Genomic DNA, 12333 nt, shown 5'->3' on the forward strand with positions numbered 1-12333 from the left:
AACATAAAAATTTGCTAGCAAGGTGCTAAATAAGTACAGCTACCACAATGATGTGAGTTTACATGCTTGGCAAATCGTTCAACTGCAACAATCTTTAAATACTAAATACTACAGATTAGTGATGCACGATCATGATTTTTCATGGCCGATTCCGATACCGAAGCTGAGCTGAACAAATGTTCACTGTCTATGCTTGTGCAGGGCGTGGACAGGTACGCTCGCGCAACTTCAGCGAGCGCAGGAAAGCGGCTCTTATTTATCCGCGATTAACTTGTCCTTTGCAGACATTGCAAATTGCAATCTTCACGTCCTGCGCACAGATTTCGAAATACTTCCACACAAATTACATGTTCGCGAATGATTAGGCCTACAAATGTAGTCTGTGCACGCGGGCGCACTTCCGGAAAAATCGACCGGAAAAAATACAAAAAACCGGCCGGTTGCCGATCGCACATTATAAGCAAAAACCGGCCGATTCCGATTTATGGCCGGTCAACCGGTGCATCCCTACTACAGATATGACTGTATGTTAAGTGCGCACAGTATGAAAACCTAATTAGCCATCCAGGTTGGCCTACAAACTGACGTCATGATTGAACAGCTCTATTTATAGTCAACATTTCTTGCAGTGCATTTAGGGATTGCCTTCTCTGTGTAGAATACATGTGATCCTGCCTTATAATTTCACTAAAACAAGGTATCTCACTTAGAATGAGATAATTTATCTTCAGGAATAGCCATTAGCATCTGTAGCTCGCCTACGATGCATTAAAATGCTGCCTCCGTGGGCAGCTCACAAGGTTTTGGAAGAGAGCATTAGTGGGTTTTTTTTCCAACTCTCGGTTTATTGGGTTCATCTAGTACATTCTTTTACTACTGTGTTTATCAGTTGAATAAAACAACAGGCAAAAGCAGTTGAATTTATTTTACACCAGCATATCTGAATCCCACAAACAGCTCAAAGGCATTTGCATGCTACATTCAGCGCTCACAATTATATTATCATCCAAAACACTGCAGCCAGCGTCAACCTTTAAAGCTTTTCATATGCAACACACGCAACCCTCAGTTGATTGTCGGGAGATCCTCTATTGATTCGCCACCGACACACACATTACGCAATACGATGGCTATTTATAGAGCATAGACTCCATGACGAATTAACAACACCCGCGCATCCCTGGATAATGGATGACGGTGATGCTGCCGGTGCTCTGGGATCATTAAATGCTTGAGTCGTGAGAGAATGATAATCCAATAAAGCATGTCATCAAATCTCTTTTTTAATCCTCAGATCAGTAAACACTGCCTCTGAGGTCCACATCTGTTCCTTACAAACCTCCTGTCCAAATACGGTATGGTTGTAGCCTAACGTTAAACCGCAGAAACAAATGCAATACATGGTTGCCACTGTGAGCGGTACTCAGGTTGACCTGTGATTGCTGGCATCTAATTACAGTGCGCTTACTAGGCAGCAGCGTAGTAATATTACTCAAACATTCTGGTTGGGGTTTGTTCTTAACTATTATAATTCTGAAATTATGTCAAATAAATGCTGTTCTTCTTAACTTTGTATTCATCATCAATCCTGAAAAAAAAAATGGTTTCCATCTAAATATGAAGCAGCACCGTTTTCAACACTGATAATAAATGTTTCTCGTACAGCAAATCAGCATATTAGAATTATTTCTGAAGGATCATGCGACACTGAATGAACAAAGCAATGGGTGCTGGAAATTCAGCTTTGCATCACTGGAATAAATTACATTTGAAAAAGATAGATTCAAATAGAAAACATTGTAATAATAATATTTCACAATATTACTGTTTTCACTGTATTTCTGAACAAATAAACGCAACCTTGGTGAACATAAGAGACTCAAATTTGAAAATCTCCCACTGAGTTACATTCTTAGGTCCTTGCACACTGAGTCCGAATTTTTCGTATCCGTTTTTCGTACTTTTCGTATTCGTCATCCTTTCCTATCAAAAACGCTTGCTACGGATGCAAAAACACAGAAAATCTAACCTGGTCCGATTTTTTTTTTTTATGACGGACGAAAGTTTTGGAGGCAGTGTGTAAACTTGATTAACACAACGTGAGGTCGTATTTATTTTTCAACGTGCAAAAATTTCGGACTCAGTGTGCAATGGCCTTTAGACTGTAGAATGTAACCAACTGCAATTGTGTTTCTTAACTGTGATTGGTGCTTTGAAGGTGATATCTGTACCCCCTTGTTACAGAGTGACACAGCCACATTTCCTTAACCAATGGCATGTGTTTAGGAAAGGACAATCAGTTTGACTGACCAATGACAGATGAGGGGATCGTTTAGGAAACCTGTATGAAAACAGTCACATTAGCTCCATTTCCATCCACCTATTTTTATGCGCATTTTGGAATATCACTTAAAAAAACACTGGATGGAAACGCAAAGATGCGCATAAAACGTATGCGCACATTTCAGTAGGATAAACTTTTTATCCGATAAGAAAAAATGTGCATAAACTACGATGGAAACACATTTACCGAATAAATTCCTCCAATTATTAGATTCACAATCACTCGCTCGCTCACACGTGGGTGCATGCGTTCGTTTGTTTACTCTCTCTCTCGTTAATTGATTCGAAATCATTTCAATAAATATCATCTTTATTTCACTAAAGAATTCTAACTCTAACGAGCTGTAGATAAAATAGTCTAACAAATTAAAATTACCATTATTTTCCGGTCTTTATCCGTTCGGTCAGATTTTGTGCTGCAAAACATCCATGACAGCTGTTATCCATGCTGGCAAATAACAGTGGCCATTCAACGTGAATTATATAAATAATTTTAATAGCACTGCCATTTAAAACCCGAGGGTCTACCATGTGCATAGTAAAGCGATCACTGCAGACAATCCTTTTGGGCTGGAATTAATGTAAACACAGATATCAGATACCAGTCGTGTCTAAAGTGAATGTAAACAGAAGGCCCAAAAAATCAGATATGGTCAAAAGATCGGATCTGTGCATTAAGACTTGCAGTGTAAACACAGCCCAAGAGAGTGGGAATATTTCGACAGTACAATGCATAATGCATCCGATTTAGAGGTCAAACTAAAATCCAGGCTTTTATAGGCTCTTCCGTCATTTATTAATGGAGTCCGGAAACTAAATTGATTTTGCCCTCTCTTATGTTTGTGAAAAAAAGAAGCTTCTGAGAAAGTAAGATTACTGGTGGAGGAGGAACCGGAGATGAAAAGAGGGAGGGCAAGGGATTAGGTGAGAGAACAGCAGAACTAGAAATGTCAGTCTAGGGTCCATTTAAGTGAACTTTAATGGCTCTTGATAAAGCTGGAACTCGATCTATAAAGGTCTTGATAAAAAAAAGTATCGTATGACACATTAAAGCATTTAATGAGCTCAATAAAGCATTTATATTGAGCTTAATGGAGTATATATGAACATCATAACATATTTCCTAAAAATATACTTTTCCTCTTCTACAATACAGTGTTGTTATTATTGAAATTGTTTCCATTAAGTGAAATCAGGCTTGAATAAATCAGAATATAAATATCAGATTTTTTTTTAAAAAGTAAAAAACTGAAATATAAATGAGAATTGTTACCATGGCAGCTAACTGAAGTAAAATGTTTATGCACTAAAATAAAAAATAAAGCTAAATAGAAATACAAAAACAAACTAATAAAAATGACAAAATGACAAAACCTACCTAACTCTGTTAAAAAAAAACAAAAAAACATATAATAATAATCAGTGTATGAGACAAAAAAAAATCATTTTCTTCACTTTCATAAAAAAGGTACAAAAGCTGTCACTGGAGCAAGGCCTTTTCAAACATACTAATATGTACTTTTAAGGTATTTATATGCACTCTTTAGGGATAAATAAGTTACAAAAGTGTACCTTTTGAAAGGATGCCATCCCAGCTTTTATAGCTTTTTTTTACTGAGAGTGGTGGTGTCAAGACTTCCCTGAAAACTCAGTATATGAGATCCTCACATAAACTCTAAACTGCTCTCGCCAATAAATCCATCCATCCATCATTAAAAGTATTGGGACTCTTTTGGGTTTGTACTGTAATTACCATGTGAGGGCAGCATGTTGGGCTGCTTTTGTCTTTGATCATGGCTGATTGAATGGGAAGCTGGTTAAAATGTGTGCCTTGTTAAGAGCCACGGCCCTGGAAATGAGTCTTTGTGCATAAGAAATTCCTGCCATTACGGCTGATGGAAGATAATAGTGCAGAGATAGTAGACAATGCTGACATACTCAGTCGTTTTTCCAAAATAGCAATCAGGACAAAAAGGAGAGAATTAGATGTGCACAGCCGTCACCTGCAGGGCAAGAATTTTGAATAGAATTTATAGAGATGGGGTGCACTCAGAGTGTCAGATGAAGAAGAAGAGAAAGGAAGAAGAGACTGGTCTGGTTTATGTTTTCGTCAGTTTACAATGAATCTCTTTGGTGCATAATGCTGTTTCCTTAAGCTCTACATGTGCCACAATACAATGAGGGGTGACACTTCTACATAATTTGACCTAATTATCCAACAGAAAAGCAAATATGCACATACTTTCACATAGTGTTGTAGAAGTTTTACAGTTTGTCCTTTGGTAACTTGGCTTATTGTAAATAATCACCCCTAGCAGTCATTAGTTTACTTTTGCATGCCACATTTTCAGCGAGGTTGCAGATGTATTGCTCGGGTTAATATGCATCAAACTTCTTAAGGTTAAAATCCTAAAGAAATGGTTAAAGTTTTAACAGTGAAAATTAAACACACATTTTCTGTTTAAAGGAAAAATAGTCCAAAATGAAAAATTTACTCACCCTCAAGCCATCCAAGATATGGATGAGTTTGTTTCTTCATCAGAACAGATTTGGAGAAATTTAGCATTGCATCAGTTGCTCACCAATGGATCTTGTGCAGTGAATGGGTGCCGTCAGAATGAGAGTCCAATCAGCTGATAAAACCATCACTATAATACACAAGTAATCCACACAACTGCAGTCCATCAATAACTTCTTATGAAGAGAAAAACTGTGTGTTTGTAATAAACAAACCCATCATTAAGGCGTATTTAACTTCAGACCATTGCTTCCGGTTAAAATATGACTGCTCTATCCATAATAATGCTTTACCCAGTAAAAAATTATCTAAAAATTAACAGTCCAAAACAGCTCTATGTCGTTGCATTTTGACATGAGAGGACAACATAGGATTGACTTTTGCACTGGAGAAAGTGTTATTATGGATTATGAATATGCATATTTTGTCCAGAAGTGACGGTTTAAAGTTATAATGCCTTGATGATAGATTTGTTTATTACAAACATGCAGCTTTTTGTTTCACAAAACAAAAATTAATTGATGACTTGGAGTGGTGACGATTACTTGTGAATTATTGTGATGTTTTTATCAGCTGTTTGGACTCTGATTCTGACGGCACCCATTCACTCCATTGATGAGCAAGTGATGTAATGCTAAATTTCTACAAATATTTTCCCATGAAGAAACAAACTCATCTACATCTTAGATTGCCTGAGGATGAGTATATTTTTTAGCAAATGTAAATTTTTTGGGTGAACTATTTGGTTGCTGAAACATATTTTTCATAACATTTTCTTGCATTTTTATAACATATATATGTGCTATAGTTTAATATGTCTGTATAGTTTCAGTGTACTTAAATGTGAAAAATTATGCCCAGTGCATTCAAATTTAGCACATGAAGATTGTGGGGTAAATAAAAGTAAAAGCACCTGTCAGAAACTCTCTGCGTCTTGCTTGTTGATGCCAAGGGGCTGCTACAGATACAATGAAGGGTGTTTCACCAACTCGTCTGGATTGTCTTTCCGTTGGTGTAGTTTTATGTCAGCCGGTGTTTAATCCACTGTTCACATTCATCAGCGTTTGTTCTCGGAGCGGCCCTGTGCCTCTCTTGCTCAGCCAAGTGACGTCACACGTGTCCAACGCAGCTGCACAAACACAAACATAGGAATAACTAAGAGCTGTCCACATGGTCTGCCAAGATGTCATGCTATTTGTAAAAAACAAGAGCGACTGTTTATTTTTAAAGCACTGAAGGTGAGGAGAGGAAAGCAGAAGCGAGGACGAGAGATGAAAGGAGGACGAGGGGCAGGAATAACCACAAGTGTTACCATGATACAAAAGCAGATGCAATCAGTACATTAATAAAACACTATTTAAATCACTGGATTTCATGGAAACTCCCTGTTTCTGTAGAAGGATCAGACAGACAAGAGACAGACAGACAGACAGACAGATGATAGACAGACAGACAGACAGACAGACAGACAGACAGACAGACAGATAGATAGATAGATAGATAGATAGATAGATAGATAGATAGATAGATAGATAGATAGATAGATAGATAGATAGATAGATAGATGCATTTATATTATATAATATTGTCTGTCAATTTACTCCTGGAGCCATATTGAGATCCCAATATCTCTGGAACTGAACCATACGGGGACTTACAAATGAAGATACCAAAAGAAAAGTTTATTAAAACTCAAAATCTAAAAGGGCATTAAGATATATTTAATACTTCTTGTGTTACAGATGTGCAAACTTTGAGGAAAAAAAAATGTGAAAAGTGCTTTTTCTTATTTTTTGGACAGGAAAGTTTTTTACTAACAGACCTACCAATCTCTGTAAAAATAACATTGTGATGCTGCCATCTTTCTGAAGTCGTTTTTACCCCCCTGAAATCTGGCTCCAAATCTCAGGTGAAAATCAAAAAATTGAGCCAGAGACCTTTGGTAGAGTTGGCACGGAATGACCCGGCATTTATTTGAAATAAAATTTTTAGTGACAATGTAAAAATCATTTTTGATTAATTTACTTCATCCTCACTGAATAAAAGTATTAATTTCTTTAAAAAAAATCTTACTGATTCCAAACTTTTGAACGGTAGAGTACAATTAAAGTAAACATGACCGGCTCCTTAAACAAGATTTTCAAGACAAGATTTCAGTGCATAATGACCAAAAATGAGATCTGACATACTCAGAGCTATCATATACTGTAGCTTCAGATGACTTGGAATATAGTACACAAGTTGTTTTTTTTTTAATGTTTTTATGTTCTCTTTTTAGCATAATAGCCCATTCATTCATTATATGGAAGAAAGCAGCTCAGGCATCCTGCAAAACAGCTTCTAATGTTGTTCTAGAGAAACAAGAAAGATTTGGAAAGACATGAGAGTGAGTAAATGATGACAGAACTTAAATTTCTGGCTAATTTCTCATTTCTGAACTATCCCTTTAAAAGCACTGCCATCTCTTTGAGCATCATTTCTGCTGTGTGAGTTTCAGTGAGAGGAACAGATGACCAGACCACCTCAGGATATCAAAATCTCATGTTTACCTCCAAGAATGGGTCACTGTCACCTCTCATTATACCCCTGGTCATTATACGAGGACCTAACATTTCCTGTTTCACATCTGTCTTGTGAAATTCAATTCTCACTAACCTAAAAATTACACAATTGCCTGCCACACAGACATGCCACATCCCTAACTAACACACACTTGAGCAGCGCTCCAACCTGACGCTCTGTGTCTATCAAGACACAAGAAACAAAAACAGACCATCTGTGCGTATTTGATCCAGCACCTGCACCCTTAACGTAAACACGGTGCTCAGAAATAAGCAGTGTCTGTTTGACTTCAGCCGAGCATTTATAGGAAGCACCAGCAGCCACTTCCTGTTGAGAGAAATGCTTAGCGTGCCTATTAATAAGCGGAGCACAGGGCTGGAGCACAGCTTTTTTGTTTGGACTAGAGGGAGAGGTGCCCGGCTAACACACCCACAGCTAATAGAGAGTGTTTAGCATCTATTCATTCCACCGGGCCGGGACTCGGTCTGCTTAAGAGCTCAGCCGCTCGCTGTGTACACTCTCAACATGAGCGCCAATAAAAGAAGAGGCCTTATATTTCAGGCCTCTGCTAGCTGGATGCATGTTATGTAAGGGATCGTCTTGATGCAAAGCAAAAGGGTCTTGTATCGGGGCTGAAAGGGTTTGTTTTGCAAGAATGTCTGTAGATTATGACACTTATTACATGGCTATTTGTCAAAAAATAAAGAAAGAAATTAACATGGAGTGCTGTCTAATAATATGTATGGGTTGAACATTTTGTACTGAATGTTTTATACACTCAACTCCAGTTTGTCTACTGTGTACACAACAGATTGACTGAAAATAGTGTATATCAAGGGACCATCTACAGTATAGTATCTACAACCAGAGCTGTAGTAACAGAAAACATTGTGCAAGATTCTGCATTTATTAGACCATTTAAAATGTTTTTAAAATTCCATGTTGGAAACAAAAAAAAAAACAGATTTGCGAGATGTAATGTCAGAATTGCAACATCTTAATTGCAAACTCGAAATTGTGGTGGAAAACTCAGAATTCTGAGTTTATCTCTTGCGAATCTAAACTTTTCTCAGTTGTGAGAAAAAGCCACAATAACCTTTTTTTAGTTTTTCATTTCGTTGGTAAAAATGGGCTTCCACATTGGAGAGACCCATCGATACACCTTACTAGCTTCAACCTAACTGACTTTCAGTACACTCATTAGAATCAGTCCTGGAGGGAAGCTCTTCTCTTAAGGGTTGCAGAACTTTACAATTCTTGATTCGCCGCTACAAGAGACCAAACCAACAACCCTGTGTTTGTGGCAGAGGTTCTTCACCTTCAGGCCTCGTCATTACCGCCACTCAACTCATAAAACCACTGTAAGTCATGCTTTGAGATCAAGAGAACAAGAAAAACATGACTGTACCCTGGGGGTGGACACGGCCACCTGAGAGTTGTGGAGCAATGGGTAATGACGCTTAGCTGTTGCTGGGTAAGCAATCTCCACCCCTCCATCTGATTGGCTGTCACTATTTGGTTGTCACTGGAAGCCCCGCCCCTCTCAAAGCTGTTGAATCGAGACACGAGGAGACACGCTGATGACGTGACGAAGGAACTTGTCAGTCTGTGTTATTTGCTATAGTCATTAGTGTATCCTCATACTGTCAGAGAGAGAGACTGTTGCATCCTGTGGCAATTCAACAGCTGCTGAGAGACGCAAAGGCCACACAGGTGTATGGTTAAGGTGTAAAGTTTGAAAGTTGAACGGAACTTACCTCATTTCATTGCTAAAGTCATCAGAGTTTCATGCCAGCTGCTAAATGCAAAGATGCATTATTATTATCAATGTTTAAAACTGTGTATGTTCAATGTTTAGGCGGAAACAGTGAGAATCTTTAATAATATAAATAATGTGAATTATAATAAATTACAAAATAAAAAAAATAAAAAAGATTTATTATGTATAAATGTATTTCTTAATTTAATTTCATAATGTCAAAATAATAAAAATATGATAAAATATATGTACATTTGAAAAATATAGCTTGTATATATAGCAAAATATAATAATAAGTTAATATATTCTCTTGTTATTACCATTTTTAAAACAATTGTGCTGCTTAATTTTTTGTAGAAGCAGTGAAAAAATATTTTTTTTGAAACTCTGATCACTTCAATAACAATAATAAATAACAAAATCTAATAATAATGAAACATATAGCTTGTATTTATAGGGGGGAAAACATTTAATTAAATGAATGCACTGAAGTCAAAGCAAATAAAATGAATGCAAAACCCAGATCTAAAATTATTTATGAATATATATTTATATATTAATAATATATTATTTTACTTTAATAAAATAATATTATATAATATATTAATTTCTTAAATATTTATTTAATTTGTCTTATTTAATTTCTTGATTACATTTAATAATGTAAAGCATAGTAAATTATAAATATAATAGTAAATAAATGCACATTTAATAAAACAATATAGCTTGTATATATAGCAAAATATAATAATAAATTAATATATTTTCTTATTATTATTCCTTTTTAAAAACAGTTGTGCTGCTTAATGTTTTTGTGGAAACTGTGATATATTTTTTGAGATTAATGTAAATAATAATAATAAAAGCATGTAAATTCAATAAAAAAACAAATATAGCTTGTGTAACTTGCCATAGACATTGGAGTGACCAAATTTAGAAAGGTTAATGCATAGTTCTGTCACAGAATTTTAAACAAGCAATTCTTTTTAACTACAATAATCATGTAGCTTTTATTAATTATCAGAGAAAAATAACCATATGCCTCCCAGATAGATGTGAATGTGTGACAATATTTCAGTGCAGTGATATTTGTGCATAATTAAAACTTTTTTGATTCCCAATAAAGAGGAAGGCTCAGTGATTTGTCACAATTACTGTTGGGTTTTGCCATTTCCTCATAAGTAAGAGAAGAAAGCTGTTAGGCCAGTGCTAATTATCTTTAGGGTTGTTGCAATAGTTCTCGGTTAAGTAGAGAATTAGTTGGCAAAGCTATTAGAGAATTTATTGCCAGCACAGTGTGAGCAGTCACGTCCCATAATGCTTGAAAAAGTTGATTACATAAGAAGCTACGTGTGCAGCACTGGGTTTATCAGTGGGAAACATGCTGTTAAGTAGTCAGACATAATTCCTGAAGAAATCTGTGGTGAATTAACATATGCTCTGAATGATCATAATAATTGTATTATGTAGGCTTCGTGAAATAATATTAATTTAACTTCAAATCATATAACAGAGTTTTAAAACAAGTCACATTGCTTTGAATGCAAACAGTGAGCGTGTTTACATGCACAACAATGCTATCAATAGTTTACATGCACAACAAAACTATAAAAAATCAGTAAAACAAATCATCTTAAAAATGGTTACATTCATAAACAATTTATGACCTTTGCCTAATAACAAAATACATAATCGATATAAAATAATGCATCACAGATGGTAGTGAACTATAAACAAGTGACTACAATTCAGTAAACATTTGGAATAAATGCATTAAAAATGTTTTATTTTGAGAGGCAAGTCAGGCTGTTGATGCTGCGAGGCCTCCAAGCGTTCCCCAGGTCCAAGAAACGCACCATGTTTACTTTACACAGCTCAACAGACATAAATGGAGGATAGTGAAGCCATGAGAGCTGACGCTCTGGATGGGTAAACAGCTGAGTGCACAGTCAGAGATGAATTATTGAAGCCATTTTGGCATCTCTGCTTGCAGAGGTCAGTATGTAAAGTGATTATTTGGCAGTAAACTACGTTTTTAGCATAGCAGGATTTCAGAAACATGCAGAGAACGAATTTAAGGCCAACACTAGCTGAAATGGAGCACTTTTTTTCGCAGTCAGTACCAGACGGTGTTGTGGGTGGTTGCTAAGGTGTTGCTATTCAATTGCAAATGTGTTCTGGGTGATTTTTTACTAGGCTGTCCCTATGCACTACCAAAAAGTAAAAACCTATGAATGTGTTGGGAAAAATCGAGATAAAATGATTATTGTGCCCCATTCCTCCCCTTTCTAGTAGACACGGACAAGTAAAATGAACTTCTAGTTTAGAGTGTATGCCTAAACGGTCAAATACACACAAATATGTCAAAATGCGGTGCTTGGTGATTATTCACGTAAACCCTTGTTGGTTATATCCTATTCCTAAATGAACATAAACAGCTGAGAATGAAAAATACATGTGAAACAGTGTGTATATTGGATCTGTGCAATATAGCTACTGTACCTATACAGTATAACTAGAAATATAACTATTATGCCACTTTTTACAATATGTAATATAAGTCTCAGATGTCCCCAGAATGTGCCTGTGAAGTTTCAGCTCAAAATACCCAACAGATCATTTATTATAACATATGGAAAATGTCATTTTTAGGGCGTGTCTGTTTTGGTGTGTATCACATTAAATGCAAATGAGCTGCATATTCCCACCCATCTCCAGAAGAGGGCATGGCGTATACATCTCTCTGCTTTGCATACTGCAATAAACAGTCGGTAGAACACGACTGAGAGTGAGAGAACCGGTGTTCAGCTGCACATATCATGTGGAACAAAATGGAACAAAACAGCGCGACGTTACAGAGCTTGTGACGCGCTGATGAATGAAAATACTTTGATAACGTACGCACACAACTACAGTTTAACCAACGTTAGCTAAGCAGTCAGGAGTGAAATGATTTGCGCAGACATAATCGTATTTAGGTAGATTTTAAGGCGCATTAGCTTCAAAAACAGAAGTAATCCACTGTGTCCTCAGCAGCTCGGATGTTGGGAAAAAATGAAGACTCTTATGTTCAGTCTTACATCCAAACACAGAGCACGGGGATTGCTTACGAGACATTGTTGATGTTACAGCTGTTCAAGAGCGGAGAAAA

General features: G+C 36.4%; 1 protein-coding gene across 7 annotated transcripts in view; it reads right to left on the reverse strand.

Annotated features, from left to right (window-relative positions):
- Positions 1-12333, reverse strand: part of tob1a (transducer of ERBB2, 1a) — a 61203-nt gene that overhangs the window by 22797 nt on the left and 26073 nt on the right. For 5 of the 7 annotated variants that reach the window (XR_009269791.1, XR_009269786.1, XR_009269790.1 and 2 more), the window contains exon 3: positions 5775-5990. The gene's annotated coding sequence lies outside the window, so the exon portion shown is untranslated. Of the gene's footprint in view, positions 1-4842; positions 4992-5774; positions 5991-12333 lie in introns of all 7 variants that reach the window. The other 2 variants (XR_009269789.1, XR_009269788.1) reach the window with 1 other exon arrangement.

This window comes from Onychostoma macrolepis, chromosome 03, assembly GCF_012432095.1.
Source record: "Onychostoma macrolepis isolate SWU-2019 chromosome 03, ASM1243209v1, whole genome shotgun sequence".
Classification (NCBI taxonomy): Eukaryota; Metazoa; Chordata; class Actinopteri; order Cypriniformes; family Cyprinidae; genus Onychostoma; species Onychostoma macrolepis.